General features: G+C 32.9%; 1 long non-coding RNA gene across 1 annotated transcript in view; it reads left to right on the plus strand.

The window, feature by feature from the left end:
* The first annotated feature begins 654 nt into the window (after positions 1 to 654).
* Positions 655 to 17,425, plus strand: part of LOC113111814 (uncharacterized) — a 31,152-nt gene continuing 14,381 nt past the window's right edge. Inside the window, exon 1 of the long non-coding RNA XR_003293362.1 lies at positions 655 to 813. This is a non-coding gene — a long non-coding RNA (uncharacterized LOC113111814). The remainder of the gene's footprint in view (positions 814 to 17,425) is intronic.

Raw genomic sequence — 17,425 nt, forward strand, 5'->3', positions numbered from 1 at the left:
GACAGCAATATTCATCACCTCAAAGTTCAGAATTGCAAAGTATTATGGGCCTTTCCTTGTGCTACACTGTAGAAAATAAAGTTCTTATTTACAAAATGTCGAAACATTTCCTTACACATACATTTAGAAGATAAGATATTCTGAACAAAAAGTGTCAGATTTAACTATGTTTTTGGATAAAACATAAATATGTGACCTTCTTTGTGAAATCCAAGCTAATGTCTCAAAATCTAATTATGAGATAACAAGCATCAAAGTTGGATTTCAACCATTAATTTCACTATGATTTCAGTCTTTGGTCGTAGTCATTAATAAAGCTAGCAGAGTTACATTTTAACACAATGTTCGTAACATTTTAAAGGATATCTTTAAATAAAAAAACTAAACTAAACAATGTTGCTATAAGTTTGATCGCAGCATATAATCACTGCAGTTCATAGTGTTCACCGTCTGTTTGATTACATGACATCAACTGCTTGATTTAACTTAAGATAGTCACCACTGATAAGCTACTATTAAATATAATTAAGAAACTTACATTTTCTGTAAAGCTGCTTTGCAATGATTTGCATTGTGAAAAGTGCTATACAAAAAAAAAAAAAAAAGCTGAGTTCAGCTGAGTTTTCACAGACAGTATCCCGAAAATATGCATATGTGCATTTCTGTGCCTAACAACCACTTTCTTACAGAAGCAGAAATCGTGTGTTGACTGAGAATGCATGAAATATGAGCGTAGGCCTCAAACGTCAAGAAGAACCACAGTAACTGGAAGGATCTTGAATTACAGCACGAGGAGGGTCGTTAAAACAGAAGGTTTGTGGTTCTTTTGTATTATACGCTTCAACAGCTCATGTTTAATGACTAAAAATGAATGTGAGTGCGGAGGTCATGTTACAATTCTGGGGTTGGTAAGATTTTTACAGTGTTTTTCAAAGAAGTGCACAAAGGTTTCATTTAATTTATGTTATGAATGTGCGTGTATAATGTATAATTTTATTTTACATTTTATTATTTTTATAAAATGTATTATATTTCATTATAAACTAATATATATTGTTATAATAAATTATTATAATAAATTATTATATATATATATATATATATATATTAGGGGTGTAACGGTTCACAAAATTCACGGTTCGGTTCGATACGATACACTGATGTCACGGTTCGGTTCGGTTCGGTTTGATACGTTTTAGATACAGCAAAATGTAAAAACATCTCAACTTTTCAGAATGCCGCAAGCGCACCGCGGGTCATGTGACAAGAACCAACCAATCAGCTTCATCCTTTCCCGTAACAAGGTTGAGAGCTCAGCCAAGATGAAGGAACAGCTGATCATAGTTGTATATGGATTGCAATTTTGAAATAAATTTAGTAGCAGAGCTACTGCAAGCGATTTTTAGAGCTGCAAATCCATTTATCCTTCGCTGAAATTTCCGCGTCTCATGGAGAGAGCACGTCATTGTTGCTTAGCAAAGACAGACGCCTCATGAGCGCTTCTGCCCGAGCGCTTTGGAAAGGAGGAGAAAGACGTGCTTAGCGTTTTCCATGCGTTTTTAGGCACGATATGTGAACGGCCCCTAAGGCGCTCGCTCACTCTGCACGCGCTGAAGGCTCGTTGCAAAATGTCGAATGCATTTAACAGACCAGAAATATAAGATCCTAAAATAACCAACAGGTCTGGTGTTTGGGTTGGATTCCCTGTAAGCTATAGTGTCTAAATGCTGCAGGGATAGTTTGCTGCGTGCATGTTTCTCCTTTTTTTTCGTCTTTTCCCAGATAGTACTGACGCATATATCCCAGATATTCCCGCTGGTTTTTTGTTTTGTTTTTTTTGTATTCCCGCTGGTGTACCCTGTCATGTTGCAGATGCGACATACCGTTGTTTTTTTATCCACCACTCTCTTGCCATCACCATTATAGCTTAAAGGGAATCCAAAGTGCACCCAAACACCAGACCTGTTGGTTATTGGAGGATCTTCTCATTTCTAGTCTGTTAAACGCATTGGCTATTTTGCAACGAGCCTTCAGCGCGTACTGAGTGAGCGAGCGCCTGCTGAGTAGCCTAACATAAACATATAAGATGGTGTTTTTTTCTTCTTCGGGAGTGTCAGGGGCGTTGCCTGTTACGTTGTTTGGGTTATTGGGCTACCTTGTTGAACGCATATCATTATATTTCTCTCTCTCTCTCTTTTTTTTTTTTTTTTTCAAATATAATTAAATACTCCAACGAACCGTTCGGTATACATAATGCGTACCGCGTACCGAACCGAAAGCGTCGTACCGAACGGTTCAATACGAATTCGCGTATCGTTACACCCCTAATATATATATATATATATATATATATATATATATATATATATATATATATATATATATATATATATATATATATATATTAGTTTATAATTAAATATAATATAAATAATAAATATAAGTATAGCTATATTGTATTTTTATAATAGTGTGAATTTATTATAAATTAAATAATATTTTAACACTATTATAAGATTTACACTTTCATAATTAGTTTTTTTTTTTTTTTTGCTCACCATGGCTGCATTTATCTGATACAGTAAAATCAATAAAATTGTCAAATATTATTACAATTTCGAACAACCATTTTCTGTATGAATATATAGTAAAATGTCATTTATTCCTGTGATCAATCTTCCGTCTCACATGATCTTCAGAGATCATTCTAATATGATGATTTGCTGCTCAAGAAACATTTCTGATTATTATCAATGCTAAAACAGTTGTGCTGCTCAATATTTTTGTGGAAACCATGATACATTTTGTTTTTCAGGATTCACCGATGAATGAAAAGTTCAAATGAACCTTAATTAATGTCTTTTCTGTCGACAATTTAATGCATCCTTCCTGCATGTCTTCCAAAAAAAAGTACTGACCCCAAACTCTGTCTATTTTAAGAAAGATAAATTCATAACAAAATGTGTAGCCTGTGCTTCTAACATCAGCCACTAGGGGCTCTGCCTAAACGCAACATAGTTTAATTCCTGACTTCTGATTGGTCGATGCACTATGACAGAAAGACAAGGTGCTAAATGAACCAGTAGAAGTACAAATGATTATAATACTCAGCTTTAATCTGATTTCCATGTAATGTGCGAGTTCTCAAATTCACACTATGAACGTCTATGTTAATTCTGACAGTTTTAGCTGCTCTGAGATCAATCTGCCGCGTCTCAGTCTCTCTCTCTCTCTGTGTTCACTTTGGCTCTCGTTCTGAATTCAAACAGTATGGCAGATAAATATATTCATGCAAGGAAGCCAAACATCTGGATTTGCTCTTTCCAACTAGAATGCCAACCCGTTTCATTCCTGCCACATGTTGAATAATATGAGGTTGGGAACATATTACCATCTCATTTAATTAATATGAGGCTGTAGATGTTATGAACTTCACCTTAAATGTCTGTGATCCACACAGCCTGTGCAGTTGCATTAAAAAAAGATCAGCTCAAGCCACAAGGACAAGCTGTTAGGAGAGAAAACTGAATGCATTCAGAGGCTGAGCGAGACAGAAATGGCAACAGTTCACAATCGATGTTGTTTGCACACTTTAGACTGGGACTTAATGAATGTTTGTGACATGAAGCAAAGAAACGCACAGTAAATACAGTGTTTGCTCCACTGTAATCTGTGGTTAACCTGATGGGGATGTTGGAGGGAAAGAAAATTATTTCTGAGAAAGTAATAGCGGTTATTTGTTGCTAGGTTACTGCATCGTGACAAAAAAAAAAAAAAAAACCCTCTTGAGATTAATCAAGATCAGCGCTCTGGTTGGTTGAGTTTAGAGATGGATGCACGAATGGATTAGATTGTCTTGGAACAATTTAGCTAATGTTGCTTGTTTTCTTGCACATAACATGTTCACAAACCCATAATAATGCCAAAAACAACAAAGTCTGGGAAAGCATGCGATGTTAGGGTTAATCTTAAATTTATAAAACCTGATGCATGAAATAATAGACAAAAAAAAAAGAAGAAGAAAAATTTCATATATGATCCAACAGAGGAAAAAAAACAGCTCAGAAACAGCAAAAATATGCATTTGCTCCAGATGCTTATATTTATATATATAAAGTATGAAATTCTGATTGTATGAATGTACATCAATAACATTTTTTTAACAATGTGGCAGATACTTGCATAAAATGATATAAATATCAGTTGTCACTTGTATCTATGTATTTGTAGGAAGATATTAAAAATGCTTACACTGCAAAACATGATTTTCTAATAATAACATTTTACAAATATTTTTACAAATATTTAAACATTTCTGAATCAAATTTATTTGAGAAGCAAAAGGACTTAAAAATTTATCAGTGTGTTGTTTTGGCTTTAAACAAGAAAAACATATATGCTAATTAGAGGAGAAAAAAGTAAAATAATATAAAATTATTATTTGGTCTCACTGGTAGATGTGATTTTTTTCTGATTTCAAGCAGAAACTCACTCACTTTTTTTTATTAAAAAAATTCAGAAAACAAAACATTATAGTTTTAAGTCCTTTTGCTTTTCAAGTAAATGTATTTGGATTTATGAATGTGTAGTTAATTACTATAAAATAAGACAAATTATTTTTTTGCAGTATGATCAAAGCTTTGCAATTTTAAAGCTTATAGTGCAATGCAATGCTGATTGAGAGCTGAAGAAATCAAGGTTCCTCAGAAGATGTGAGATGTTCTGGAGGCTTGAGAAGATCATTCCTCCGCTGTCAAAGATCTGACAACAGAAAGACACATGAAGGACAAGATGAAGCTGGACGTTTGTAAAGTTACACTAAAAGAGCTTTTACTGGATAAAAATAAAACTCAGACAGCAATCAATCAGACAGCAGAAGACATGGAGAAGATTGTGTGTGACAGCAGAGTTTTGTTGATGTCAAAGTCCCAAACTTTTGACCGGTAGTGTATATATATTGCATGTAAAGCAGCAGATGGAGGGAATCATCAGGGCGGAGCTGATATGTGCTGTGATTTACTGTGTTCTTACATTGCATTAGCATGATAACCACCGCAGCGTAAATCTCACTCTGCTGATGCGGATGCACGAATGCATTTGTGTGATTCATGGACGGCATCTCCACATTCAGGTCTGCAAATCATTAGCGTGCAGACGTCATATTTCTGCGGTGGAAATGACAGCTCTAATGGATCTCGGGGAAGGGCCGCAGTTTCTGTGGAGAACAAACGGATGCAGCGTATTACTGCTATAAGTGGCCACAGACTGACACATAAAGCTCAACCTTTAGACCTACAGTACAGGGTCTGAACATGAAGAAACTAATAACGTGAATTTGCACAGATGTATAAGCTGCTCTTTTAGTCAAATCATCTTTATGGCTTTGTAGAGTCGTGTTTGTTGCTTTAGGGGAAATCCCAGCTAACGGAACATTCTCACGTTTATTTATTATCTTAAGTTGTAACAAAAAGTTCTTAAAGTAATGTTTATGGAATGAAATTATAACTTATATTTTATTTTATTTAATCTTGGAATGTGCTTGTGATGTTATTTTTACTTGGTAAATGTTCTCATAATGTTGAGATTTTTTTTTAAGAATACTAAAAAAATAAACGTTTAAATAATGTTATAATTTGGATGAAAGTAACATTAGTAGAACATTTAAGAAATGTTTTTGTAACATTGTAATCACGACGAGAAAAACTGAGCATTTTAACGTTTTTAGGATAGTAAAATAACGTTCAAGTAACATTTTATTTTATTTATCTAAAACCAGATAAAGTTCTTAAACATCCTTCAAATTACATTTTATTTTGTCTAAAATTAAAGCTAATAGAATGTGTGAACAATTGTGTAACCTTTAGAGAAAGTTATAATCACAACATGAAAACTGTCCATGTCATCATTTTACAAACATTTGAAAATAATGTTTCCACAGTATTTTTTATTTGTTACCTGAGATTGAGGAAAGGTTATTGAGGAACGGCAGGCAATCTGAAACATATCTGCATTGTTTTTTCATACATGTATGTATGTATGTATATATGTGGTGTTCCTCAAGGATCCATTCTGGGGCCATTACTTTTTAATATGTTCATGCTTACACTTGGTAATATAATTAGTAAATATTTAATCTCTATTTATTTCTATGCTGATGATTCAAAGTTATATGTTCCACTAAAACCTAAATATTATTTGCAGCCTCTTATGGACTGTCTGAAGGACATTTAAATATGGATGGTGAATAATTTCTTCCAGCTAAATACAGGCTGAGGTGATTATTTTTGGTCCCTCTAAAACCAGAAACCCTATAGTTAGTACTTAGACAGTCTAACTCCATATGTTAAGTCACATGCAAAAAATGTAAACTTTGACTTGAAAAGCAAATTAGCTCAGTTGTTAAAAACAGCGATGATCAGCTGAGAATCAGTTTTAGACTTAAATCAACACTTTCCTTTCAAGACTTGGAAAACGTTATTCATGCATTTTTCACATTATGATTGGATTACTGTAATTCCTTATACCCAGGTCCTCCCCAGTCTTCACTGGCTCATTTGCAGTTGGTCCAGAATGCTAAGCCCATATTTTTAACTGGTGCAAAAAACGTGATCATATCCCTCCAATTTTAGCGTCGCTTTAGTATTAAATTCAAAATTTTGTTAAGCAACTTAAAATGCGTTTTTTTTTTTTTAATCCATGGCCTTTCCTGATTTTTAATTCATGGATTAGTATTGTTATCTTGGATATTAATTTGAATTTTATTTTTTCTGTATGCTATGATTGTTTTTTACAGCACTTTGGTCAGTGTAAGCTGAGTTTACTTACTTAGTGGCTTTTAGATTTGTTGAAGCTGCTGGTGGCTCTCCTCTTTGTGCACTACTTTCAGAATTATATAAAATGGATTTAGTTTGCAATGTAGAATTTTTTTTTTTAAGATCCCATGAGTATTTCTGAAGCGCTTCTTGTTGGGAAGTACTCTTACCATAATTTTTCTGTTGGAAAAGAATAGGTGTCTCCTCTGTTAAAAGCTGTTAAATTATTAAGCAGCGTCTCCTGTAGGATTTATTTCATTGTGTTTTATTTGGTGACCACTAGGAGGTGCTCTGGGCATATATATTTTTTTCTTTCTTGGTTTTCTTGTATGCTGGAAAGCGAAAGTAAAAATTTCACGCCAGTTTGTTGCATGTCTTTATTTAAAATCCACACTTCTTTTATAAAGAACACAATTTTCTCGCATAACGCAGTGAAGCAGCATGTGCATAGAGTGAATAATTTATTCTCAACCATCAATATCAACCAATTCAGCACCACCGCTGTGGACAGCACCTGGTAATATCTCACATAAGAAGGTATTTCTAAAGAAACCTTCTAAGGTACAGTTTGGGGAACATGCCTAGAAATGGTACACATTTAGCGTTATTGGGAAACACAGCCCTGTTTATGATCAATTCTGAAAAGAGTTGTGCGGGCCAGTAGATTTTTATTTTTTTTGGATTCACAGATGCATAGAAAGTTCAAAAGTTCACATTTTTTAAATTTAAATACTTTGTTAAATTATAAATGTCTTTACCGTCACTTTTGACCAGTTAAAGGCGTTCTTGATTAATACTAGTTTCATTTAAAAATAAATAAGAAATCTCACTGACCTCAAACTTCTGAAAAGTGTGTGAATGTCTCATGATAAGTCTGTTTTCCAAGTGAATGTTGTCATGAGTTATATCACCTTCATTTCATGTCCTTCTGCATCAAACACAACTTCACAAATCCTGCATTGGGACAAAAGGTTAATTACAGTTGTAAATCAATCATGATGAAATATGATGAAAATCCCATCAGAGTTGTGGAGCTCATTAGCGAAAACACACGATTTGTGTTGCTCCTTTCACATCCCTGCATTTATTCAGTGAAATTCCATGGAAATCAAACCAATTTCCAGCCAATGTATTTATATTTGCATAAACATTGTTTCAGTGTAATTAATGAGAAGTTTTCTACAGTTCTAGATGGAAGCAGATCATTTTTCTGTTTAGCTTTTCAATGACAAAAAGGCCTAAATCACGTTTTGTTTGTCATTGATCCTTCGGTAACTGGAAAATGAAAGTTTTATTAGAAGTTGGTTTGTTTTTCTCGGCTAAATTCTATCGTCTAATTCAATACAGAATCTCGTCACGAGGAATTTTCCATTTCTGCCTTCTCATCTGCTGCACAGAGGATTTCACCAAACGCTTCGTATTTCAGCAGATGATTTAAAACATTTTCCTCTGCGTGTGCTGTCAGACTGGAATGAAATCACATTGCCAGACTCTTGCGGCCTGTTTTAAACGAGTATCATTATATTCGTTCACACTGTTGGTGATTTACAAGGTAATTACAGTCATCTGCAAAAATACGGATCATCTGCATAATCAGACGTTAGGGTAATTATTACTATGCACTTACTTAAAATGATGAGTAAATAATGATAAACATAATGGCGCTAATCTCGACTAATGCTACTATAAACTTTCTCTCAGATTCATGCTGCGTCTGAAGCAAAGAGTCTCGAGGACAAATATATCAATCAGAAGTGTTCCTGCAGCTGATTTTTATTTTCTTAATATCAGAAGTTCAGTCTGTCTTAAAATGACAGAGATAAAAAAACTGGTCTTCAAAGACAAGAGTTCATTGTAATATTAAACCTGCTGTAACTTTATAAACTATCCAGCGAACAGGGAACGTTCTCGGAACGCTCTGGCAAGGTTATGAACAAACGTTCTTCTATTCTTCTTTAATGTGCTCAAAATGTTAGCACAAAGACATTGTTTGTAGATTGTTTTCTTTCAGTTGGACACTTTTCTGTTTTTTTTTAAATGTTACTCTTTGATTTAGAATGTTCAGAGAACATTCAAAAGTAACGCTGTCATAGTAATTGCAGAAATTCTAAATGGAATGTTCCCATAGCATTAAAAAAAAAAAAAATCTTGATGACTGTTTTTTACAAAAATGTCGAGAAACTTTGCTTTTATTTTTTATTTTTTTCAATTTACATTCTTATTTTCAAATTCAAATGAAAATTCTGCATCCTTGTTGAAAATAATACATTTTCCGTAATTAATGTAGCATATAAACTGAGAATCTTTTAACTTTTAAACCTTTATAGATTGATTTTTGATTGATTAGACATCAGTTTTCACAGTATTTAAGAAAAATGTATTAGTATTTTTGTAGTTTTCCATTACAAGTATCGAAACATCCTAAAATCAAGTAAAAAGTAAAAAAATAAATAGAGGGAAAAAAAAACACATTTGCACTTAAAATAAGAATCATAAATATATGCCAATGAGGAAAAAGGAGATAAAATAAAAATGTATTCATAGGAGAAGAAAAAAATTTAATTCAAAGGGAAAACAAGTTTTTTTTCTGACCCCATTTGTCCCATTAACCATTAAAAAAAAATGTATAAAAAAACCTAATAAATATTATTAAATATTTATTATATTATATTAAGTATTTTTTATATATATATATATATATATATATATATATATATATATATATATATATATATATATATATATATATATAATACTAAATACTTTCTGGAAAATTTCTAAGTTAAAATATCTAGATTTAAGGATATAAAGATATTTGTATTAGAAATTAAGACAAAAATGCTATGAGAGATTTTATTTTATTTTATTTTTTATTATAATTTTTTTTAAAATCTGCCAGTCACATGATTTCACTCATAACACTGACTGAGTGTGTTTTTACCATCTTTGTTTTTAAATGAAATGCTACTTCAGTCTAATTTAATCTTGTCTGTTAATGTATTAAATATACACAGAGCTGCTAATAAAATCTGTTTCACAGTACAGCGCATCTCTGGCTCTATAAAGGTCCACAGCCCGTGATATAAGGTGATATCTGAAAGGCCCTCGGCGTCTCCTCTTTCAGAAAACAGTCACATCTCTGTTGTTCTTCTCTGAAGAGGTTCTTCAGTCACCGCTCGCAGCATTCACTGATTGCTCTCGTTTGCTGCTTTGTGTCAAATATAATATTTCACGTTTCATTTGAATGATCCTGCTTCTGATATCACAAAGCATAATAAGCCGAAGATGAGATGTCCAGTCTGAGGACATGCAAAACATCTCTTTAAATTGAATCTGGCTGTATTAACATGAACATTGGGGGTTTATTGGCCAGTGTTGCAGAATCACACAAGCTATTATCATAAACCTATTCATCAAATGTCACACTCTGAGGCTGAACTTCATGCAGAATTTTAGTATTTGTTCCGTTTATTTTTTTAATGCTTTTACTTATGTCTTTGACATCGATTTTTGACGTTGATTTAGGCTGTTCTCCTCAGTTCATGGCAGCCACAAAGCATTCCTTGGGAAACATGATTGTGAAAATCATCGTGAGATATTGCCAGAAAAAAGAGGTTTGGCTGTCCAGACAAGAGCGAGCGATTCCAAGATACACAGTTTTCCAGAAAACTAAAAGCTGAACATGAGAAGGAATTGGTCTTTTCAGAACCATGATTTTAGAAATAAGTATTTACAGGAATACTATCAAAAACACTGATTTCTGCCATCTTTTTGATGCAAATAGTTAAAGCATAGTGATACAACTACAGTATAGATCGCTTGGAAATCTCTTACGTTTTCTTTTGTTTCTGTTTGACTCTGATTGATCGTAGGGCTCTTTGATCTGAGTTCATGAGTGTACCGTACGTTGCCAAAATTATGCACAAAAAAATATATGATGTGCATGAGCTCAGAACAATGAAGCAATGCAAAACCTGTGCTAAGTTGACAAAAAGATTGAATCCAATATCTGCTGAAAATAACATTTTAAAAAAAAATTGTAGGCTGGTTATTTTTGACCAGAAACACCAGAAGAGTGGGGGAAAAAGCAATGCTCAGAAAGTGCACCATTTATCGAAAGATATAATACAATAATATTAGCATTTTCTGGAAAAATAAACTTCTCTCTGAGTCAAAATGAATGGACGAGCTAGCTGTCTTTTAATTAAAAGAACCATTTTTTGAGTAATCAACTTTGATCAAATTTGTGGTTAGGTGCCACATTTGTAAATTTAGTTGGTTGAACATCATTATAACGACCTTAAAAAAGATTGATACAAACTGTTGTGGTATTCATTTATTTGTATTTATACTTGTTTTCCTTTTTTATATAATTACAATAATACATTAAATTACTTTTTCTTACTTTTTTTTAGGGTGTTTTAACTTTTTGCATTTCTAGGTGAACAGTCATTAAATATTGGCTAGTTTGAAAGTTTAAAAAAAGGTTAGAAATTTTAGTTTTTTTTTTTTTTTTACACAACCGTCATAACTGTTTTTTTTCTTCTTCTTTTTTTTTTACAATGCTATTAATATTTTTAACAATATTGAGCATTCACATTACAATTTTTTCTTTATTATTATTATTATTATTATTATTTATTATTATTTTTTTTAGTTCTCACTCATGTTTTCTCTGTCCTGTTTTCCTTTACAAATATCTAAACATTCCTAAATCAAGACTAGCAAAGTGACATAAGATTTACTGCATAGCATTGTTTTTTTTTTTAAATGTATCGAGCTAAATAATCCATAAAATAAAAAAATAAAAATGCATACATTTTCTTAATTTTGATACTTGTTTAAGAAAACATAACTTAATATTTCAAGTCATTTTACTTCTGAAATGAATGCATCTTGATTTAAGAATGCTTAGATATTTGTTCTGGAAAACTAGACAAAAATATTGAGCAGGAATATGATTTTTGCATGTGCATTTTCTGAACTAAACTAAAGTTTCATGTGGAGTTTGTGAACTAAACTAATCTTCCGTTGGCATGTTTCCACAGCGGAGCGTCTCAACAGAAACACAGCGTCCCTGTGCAGGTGAACAGAAAGCGTTTGGATGTGTTTGAGTCTGCACTGCGTCTCACACAGGCTTCAGATCAGCACAGACGTGACAGGGACAACCTCAAACTCATTTGCTTTACTGCTTCATTAAAATCAGGCTGGAGGTGTCATGTTTTAATATCGTTTACCAGCTGTTTTCTTGTAAGCAAGTCTGCATTGAAATGCACTGTACCTTGTCTGCTCATAATAGCAACACGCTACTCATAATTAGCTTTTAAATTCTTACGAAAAGCGAGTTTGCTGCGTTGTGAGTTACTAACAAAACAGTTTGGTATTTTAAAGCTACACTGACATGTTTTAATTAAATTCGTTTAAGTTTAAGAGGAGTTAGCATTTAGTTGGATTTACGTTGAAACAGATTTCGCTCAGAAATTGATGGTTATTTTCATTAATATTATAAAAAAAATGAATTAAACAAGAAGTTTTGGTGAGGAAGACTGACTTATTTTATTTTAAAATGAACTCCAGGAATATTTGTTTTATTTACAATGTATAATGTTTATTTACAACATATATACTGTACAATAGATTTTCAAATAGATTTTTTATATTTAATTTAATTAGAGACATATTTTTTGCCACAAAACAATGAATGATTTTGACTTAATAAATCTCAGTGACAGCATTAAACTTGAGCAGATAGATTTTACTAAATTAAGTAAAATAGTATTTAAAACCAATTAAAAATGCAGCTTTTAAGTGAATATTTGCCTTAAAACTGTGTAAAAGTGGTATACATAGAAGTGAATCAGTGAATCACTGATCTAAATGAACTGATTCACTGAACTGATTCACTGAACTGATTCACTGAACTGATTCACTGAACTGGTGACAGCAATAAACTTGAGCAGATAAATGAAACTAAATTAAAAACTAAAACAATTAGAATGTGGTCTGTTTTTTATTTGTATTTATTTTTTTTTTTTTTTTTTTGAAAGCAATGTAAAACAGCAGTTTAATTAAATATTGGTTATAAAAATGTCCTAAAAGTGTGATGTATGGAATTGAATCAATGAGTTTGTTCATTGACACGAACCATCCAAATGAACAGATTTTTCAAAGATTGGTTTTTAAATTCTTTTTTTAATTTTTTTACACATACAAAAATATTCACAAAAATAGCCGTTGACTTCCATAATATGGAGAAAAAAAATAATCCAATGGATATCTATGACTATCATAAGCAGTTCTTCAAAATATTCTCTTTTGTGTTCAGCAGAATGGAAGTTGAGGAAATTATGACAGAATTTTCATTTTTGGGTGAACTGTCCCTTTAAAAAGTAACATTTCCATATTGATTCCAAAACTATAAAATGGAATGTCCACAAAAAAAAAAAAAAAAAGACTTCAGAGAACATTGAGAAATAATATTTTCATAACTTGGGACCGTGTTCATACGGGAATGTTCTTATGAGCGAGCTGGGATCATCCCACGTGTGCAGTGTTTCTCATCACCTCGTGTTGATTTAGTTTACTTCTGAGTTCTCTCTCTCTCTCTCTCTCTCTTTGCGCCTGAGGTTTTGGCTTCCCTCCATCAATTCTAGCCCCAAACCCTTCTGTAGATCACTTCAGCTGCGGTGGAAATAATGAGTCCTAAAGGAAACCATACTGTCGACCGTTTTGGGCCAAAAGATAATTACGAAAAGAATTAAGATTTTCCGAACGCTTATAATCCTCTCGTCTTGTCGTTACAGCATGGATGAAAGTCACGGCACCAAAGGAAGCGATATTAATGATGAAGGTCAGAACATCAATTCAGGCCGGTCTGCAAAATTCCCAGTGAAGGACAGAGAGGTGTGTGTGTGTGTGTGTGTGTGTGTGTGTTTAGGCCCATTTACAAAAACACACTTTATCAATTAAAAAATTGCATATGCACTAGTTTTCAAAGGCTTGGGGTCAGTGAGATTAAAAAAAAAAAAAATTATAATTGTGTTTAGAAAAAAGTATTTTCTGCTCACCAAGATTGCATTTATTTAACTAAGAATACAATAGAAATTGTGAAAATTATTAGAATTTTAAAAAGTGGGGTTTTGTGTGAATCTGTGTTAAAGTGTAATTTATTTCTGTGATGCTCCGCTGTATTTTCAGCATCATTCCTCCAGTCTTCAGTGCCACATGATCTTCAGAAATCATGAAAATATTCTGCTCAAGAAACATTTCTGCACTTATTAAAATTATACTATTTTTTTAAGGTACTGTAAGTGGTTGCAGATCATTTATTTTAGCTACATTTAAATAATTTGTCAACTAAATTTGTTTAAACACAGCTAAAATAATTTGCATTCAACCACTTACCTTAATCAAATTTTGTAAATTGAATGATTTTTTTTTTTTCAGTGTGATCATCATTAATAATCATCAACTATACATGCCCGTTAATTTAATGGAAAAACAACTTTAAAAGGTAATTGCGACTTTTTATCTCACAATTCTGAAAGAAAATAAAGTCAAAATTGTGAGATGTAAACTTGGTAATGTGAGAAAGGTCAGAATTGTGAGAAACAAAATGCAATTATCTTTTATTTTTTTATTCTGAGGTGGAAACGAATTAACCGTGTTGGATTGAAAAAAAAAAAGTCTGAATTCTAGGTCTATACATCGCAAATTTTTACTGTGTTCTCTCAGAATACAAAGCTTATATAAGAATTGTCAGAAAAAAAGTTTGAATTGTGAGACGTAACCTCAGAATTGCGAGAAAAAGTCAAAATTGTTGGGTATAAGCTCAGAATTGAGATACACAAAATTAAAATTAAAATAAAAAAATCAGATTTTTGAGCAATAAAAACAGATATTGCAAGACAACATCGGAATTGCAATATATAAACTACAAATTGCGCGAAAAAGTCTTAATTGCTAAATATAAGTTTTTATAAGAATTGTGAGAAAAAAGTGTGTCAACTATGATTTTTTTTTTTTTTTTTTTAATTTTTAAAGATTAATTTACTGTAACTTAAACTCAGAATCAAAATCTGAACTTAATTGAGATAAAAAGTCGCAATATTTTTTTCCCCCTTCAGTTTTAGGAAACATATTTCTTGATATTTTTGCGGAAACTGTGAATTATTTATTTTTAAGTTTTCGTTTTTTTTTCACTTAAAGATGAATTTACTGTAACTCAATGCATCTTTGCTGAATAAATCTATTAACTCTCTTAAAACAATCTTTAGAAACAGTAATGGTTTTCACTCCAGTAGCCCCTGATGTTTATCAGGCTGTGTTTGCATTGACTCACGCAACATTACAAATGAACAGAAGGGCTTTGGGTCATTTTCGGGTCCCACAGTCAAACAAATGAAAGATCCAGCGATCTGATACAGAACTCGACGCCTTAATGAGCTGTGCATCCTGAGCCTGGGATCAGATCCCGTCTCGTTTCATTAAACCCGTGAGTCGGCAAACTCTGGCACAGACCGACGAACCAAAGTTAGGCCGGTTTTGAAAGAACGTGTTCTGGGGTTTGAGACCGACTGTCTTTCTTGGCCCGGATGCCATCCCTAATATTCAGCACATTTCATACACGGTTCATTTCAGCTGGACAGCTTCGGTGCCAATGAAAATACATAGGCTCTCTTCGCCTTCGACACTGGGAGCGATCCAGGCCTCCCTCTCGATCCATGGAAACGTGCACAGGACGAGAAGGAGAGAAAGATTTAATTGCAAAGCGAGCCATTCATTTAAAACCGTGGAAAGACACCAGCTAACCTCTCGGTGTTATAAATCACAGGATTGATGAGGGGAATGGCTGGAGCCGAACGCAGAAGGCTGAATCTATTGTCCATGTATGTTGGCTTCAGGAATATGGAGGCTTGCTTTACAGACGCCTGGTATTTGATGACTCAATGAAACCGAGCGAAAGAAGTATGACGGGGGAAAACGAGCGCATACTCCGATAAAACGCTTTGCCAGGGCTGTTAGATCTCCTGCTTGATTTATACGTCTGCATTCCTGACACCAAATCATGCATTTTCTCAAGGTAGCATCCTAATTAGGCCAAATCAAGACAATTCATGCTTTTTAATAAATTATTTTAATTAATTAATTTTGCAATCGAAATCTGTTCCGGGAAAGTGTATCTGAATTTGCATAAATTAACAGTGTGTCAAAAAGAGAACGAAAAAAAAAAAACAGTCTGGTTTTGGCAAAATAAATTACGCAGACATCATCGGTTGATTTTTCCTGCATTATTTACAGTAAAATTTTCTCATTCTGGAGAGATTTTGGTGTTAAAAAAAATATTTATAAAATGTATTTATTTGGCATTCATTTAATTTGTTTGTTTTTTAACATTCACTGCATTTCTTTGTTGATTAGGCATTCATCTAATTGATTTATTTATTAGGTATCATCCAACTAATCTTTTTTAACATTAACTGCATTTATTTGTTTGCTTGCCTGTTTTGTAATTTTTATTTATTTATTATTATTTGGCATTCACTGCATTATTTATTATTAGGCATTATGTGCATTTATTTATTTGGAATTCACTTTTCTATTTTTTTTATTATTTATTTGTTTGCTATTTTCTATCTTTTTTTAAATTTTGTTTATTTTTATTCATTTATTATACCAAACGCAGTTAAAAAATACAAATGTATTACTACTACTATTATTATTATTATTATTATTATTATTATTATTACCATTATTATTATTATTATTATTATTATTATTATTATTATTATTATTATTATTATTATTTAATTATTATTTAATTAGTATTTAATTATTTAACATTGTATTTATTTAGATTTATTTCCTGACCAGTAGGTGGCGCAGTCATAGTCCATCTTTTCCCGGGCCCTAAACAGTCCTGAATAAATGAAGAGGTGCATGTCCTCGGGCTCATACTGTAGTTTCTGTCGATGATAGAAATCTTTCACTGGATCTCCACAGCCGTCCTGAAGGTTAGTTTTGCACCAGAGACTGAAGCAGGTTTCAATCTCTCACCCGCTGTTAATGACGATTGACATATTCTGGGAAAGTATGAGGCTGAAGTGGAAAAAAGATTCTGCAGAAAACCCCCAGTAATGTCTAGGGATCACAATCCTCCTTTTCTTGCAGTCCAGTTTCCATGAGTTCATGTCCTGCCCTGCCCGAGGTGTACCACGCTCTTGTGAGCAAGATGTCATCAATGCATAACGTTAAACAACGTTCACATTCACATTTGAGGAGAAAATGCTTCTTCATCATCTTCAGGACTCACTTGAACTTCATTGACTCTCGACACGTGTGAACAGACTGCCCTCATCTTGCTCCGAACGCATTTGCACCTCTTTCAGACTTTTAAAACATCCACTTGAGACGTCTCGTGACACATCCCTTCCCCTGTTACTCCAAACCCCAGGCCTCCGCCAAATAACCCGCACGACACAAGCTGAAGGCATCGTATTGCTCTGAGTGCTTGCTGTGGTTTGGGAGGTGCTGTATTATCTGTAATGAATAACACATTTCAACAATTAGACTCTGCTGAAAAACATGACGTGGGTGGCGAGTCTCTGGGCATG

Source organism: Carassius auratus, chromosome 12 (assembly GCF_003368295.1).
Source record: "Carassius auratus strain Wakin chromosome 12, ASM336829v1, whole genome shotgun sequence".
Classification (NCBI taxonomy): Eukaryota; Metazoa; Chordata; class Actinopteri; order Cypriniformes; family Cyprinidae; genus Carassius; species Carassius auratus.